The sequence below is a fragment of the Pteropus alecto genome, unplaced genomic scaffold, assembly GCF_000325575.1.
Source record: "Pteropus alecto unplaced genomic scaffold, ASM32557v1 scaffold20, whole genome shotgun sequence".
Lineage (NCBI taxonomy): Eukaryota > Metazoa > Chordata > Mammalia > Chiroptera > Pteropodidae > Pteropus > Pteropus alecto.
The window spans coordinates 35,481,447-35,484,655 of NW_006436298.1; the positions used below are offsets into that span (position 1 = coordinate 35,481,447).

Here is a 3,209-nt window from a genome sequence, read left to right on the forward strand (position 1 = left end):
ATATAAAAGAGTGACACATCTGTGTGGTTGTGTTTGGGGATGGCTAACTAGGTGAGGCTCAGGAGAGATGTGCCTATCTGCATGTAGGGTCAGCCAACATAGAGAAAGAACTCAAGCCAGGAAGCATTTAAAAGGATCCTACTAAAAGATAAAAAAAAGAGAGAGACCCTACACTGTAAAAGATAACATTGTTAAAGTTATGTGGAAGCATTCTCAATAAAAGGAAAAAAAGAAACAAGACATAAGGACACCCCAAGCAGTGAGGAATAATGTTGTGCATGTAACTCAAAGGTCAGATAGCTGAGCCACATCCACTTGGGGTAGTGAGGGAGGAAGAAGGAAGACGTATTTGAACTTGGATCAATGACCACAGGCTCTCCTGCGGGGATGGGTCTCCCCTAGGAGACTAGTTGATGTATTTTTTGTGGCCACCTGCTATTCTAAAAATTAATTTCTTTATTCTGGTCTTATTTGTTACTTCCTTTTTGTGTCACTGTTCAAGGATGAAAGTTTGATATGTTATTGTTGGAGGACAAGCTTTCCTTCCTGGAGTATCTAAGATTTCCCACTCACTTCTCTCTGATGACCCTAATGAATTTCTTACCCCAGAGCTTGGAAGCTATTTCTCCTAAAAAAAAGGCTGTCAAAGCACAGGTGGGTTTTGTTTTTCAATATGATTCCCACCCTTTCGGGGCCTGTTCAGAAAGATCCATTTCTCTGATCCTTACCTTTCACACAGTCTCCAAATTGGAGCCTAAGCCTGAAGATGACATAGAGAAGCAATGAGGATAGACGCAGAACACAGCCAAGATTTTAATTGCAAAACAAAAGAAAATTCTGCATTGATTTTATATTCGTTGAGATAAAGAAAAGAAAAGAAAAAACACTAGTTGCTATGATAGATAAGTCCTGAAATCTCTGTGATTTCACATAGTGAGATATTTTTCTTGCTCATCTCAGGCCTGTTCTGGTCAGCATGTGAATGGATGGGTGTATGAAAGAGTAAATGGGAGGAGATTCTGCTCTCTACTACTGTTACAGAGCCAGGTTTCAGGCTTCTTGTGCCTCTGTCTTCTAGGACTGCAGACGGAGAAAGAGAGCTGTATTCATGTGGTAGTTAGAGTAGTCTCGAGTGTCTGAAACAGCATCTTCAGTCACATGAATGGCACCTTGGCAGAGGCATCTGGAAAGCTGAGCTTTACTTAGCCCGCTCTGCATGTCCATGTGGTTTCTCCCACCGAATATTTGAACTTCTTATTTTTTCTCAAATTAGATTTATTGAGGTAACATTGGTAACATTATATAAGCTTTCAAGTGTACAGTTTTGTAGTACATTATCTGTACATTCCATTGTGTGCTTACTACCCAAATCTAGTCTCCTACTGTCACCATATATTTGACCCTCTTTATCCTCTTCATTCTCCCGCCTCCCCTCTTCCCCTCTGGTAACCATCATATTGTTCATGTCTATTGTTTGTTTCTTTTGTTTGTTGCTTTTTGTTTTGTATCCCACATCTGAGTGAAATCATATAGTTCTTGTCTTTTCTGTCTGACTTATTATATTTAGATCCACCCGTGTTGCCACAAATGGCAATATTTCATCTTTCTTTTTTAAGGCTGAGTAGTATGCAATGGTTTATATACAATATTTATACTTCTTATAAGGAGGCTCAGGGCTCCAAGAGAATAAGAAGCTGGTCCAACTACCAGATGAATACCACCTAGTAATGGGGTCAATAACTGAAGACAGAAGGATCACTCCCCTGAGCTCTGCCTGTTTCTGGCCCACAAAATTGTGAGATGGATTTGATTGGGAATTTTTTTTTTTTTTATGCCTACAGCACTTGGTCTTTTGAGGTGGTCTCCCATCCAAGTACTAACTAGGCCTGACTTTGCTTAGCTTCCGAGATCTGACGAGATCGGGCTTGTTCAGGGTAGCATGGCTGTAGACGTGACTGGGGAATTAAAGACCTGGCATAAGTGATTTATTTCAGGGATTAGATATTATAATACTATGAGAGAGGTTGGTGAAATAAGTCTGGAAAGAATTGTTGGAATATCAGAGAAGTCACTAACCATGGGACATGAAAGGAAAGAAGTGTCTTAGTCCCTGCTATAATAAAACAGAAATATATTTCTCACAGTTCAAGAGACTGGGAGGTCCAAGATCAATCACCAACAATATTTCCCTCCAGTGAGAGCCCTCTTTCTGATTCATAGATGGTGGAAGGGGTGAGGAATCTTTCTGGGGTCCCTTTTATAATGACATTGATCCCTTTCATGAGGACACCACTCTATTACCTACTCACCTCCCAAAGCCCCCCACCACCTAATACCATCAACTTTGGAGGTTAGGATTTCAGCATATAAATTTGGGGCAGGAAGACACGAACATTCAGAACATAGCACCAAGCAAGCCTCTTGCTTCTGCAACTGGAAAGAAAAGTTGGATGAAAATCAGGGGCATACTAGAACCCGCAGAGGCAAAAGGAATCCACAAAGATGAACTGGAACTCACGTTAGTGTCTCCGTACAGCTAATCCTGATGATAGGGAAGATCTGCAGAAGGATCTTGTGCCCTTTGCTGCAGAGCTTCAGAGAGCACCAGCAAAGGGAGTTGGCTGCTCTTGGATGTATGAATGAGCCAGAAGCATAAGCATATGAAAACTAGCATCCTTGGCTCTGAATGCACCTCCCTCTCTTCTACCAAGTTAAAAAAAATAGTGAATTCATTCATCTCACTCTGTGCCTTATTTCATAAATCCTTCAGAAGCTCAGAATTATTTAAATGGCTTCATTTTCTCCTTAGAGGAAGGTTTATTATATTAGCTATTTCCTTCCTGGCAGGATTGAAAATCATATCATTAGCAGATATCACCATTTTCATTTCTCCTCAGGGGAGTTGGTAGGTTGGAACTCTAGCGTTAGTGTTCAGCAGAGACCATACCCTGTGATCCGGGTTAACTGTGACATAATTTCATAAGTACTCAGCCTCTTCACACCAAAGCAGCATTATCACATACAGAAGGTTTTTTTCTTGGCTTTCTAGGATTTAGTGTCACCTCCAAATCTTGACACTTTATGTTTCTTTTGAGGGCAAACTTGAGCTTTCCTCTCTTGTTGTTTTCATGTCTAATGAATGTGTTTTTCCTGAGAGGCTTTGATGTCAGGTTATTTCTCACCCAGAGCCACACTTTAATGTGTTATCT

At 40.7% G+C, this 3,209-nt stretch overlaps 1 pseudogene; it reads right to left on the bottom strand.

Moving 5' to 3' along the window:
* Positions 1-1,832: 1,832 nt before the first annotated feature.
* On the bottom strand, positions 1,833-1,951 carry LOC112480829 (annotated as a pseudogene).
* Between the last annotated feature and the right edge of the window lie 1,258 nt (positions 1,952-3,209).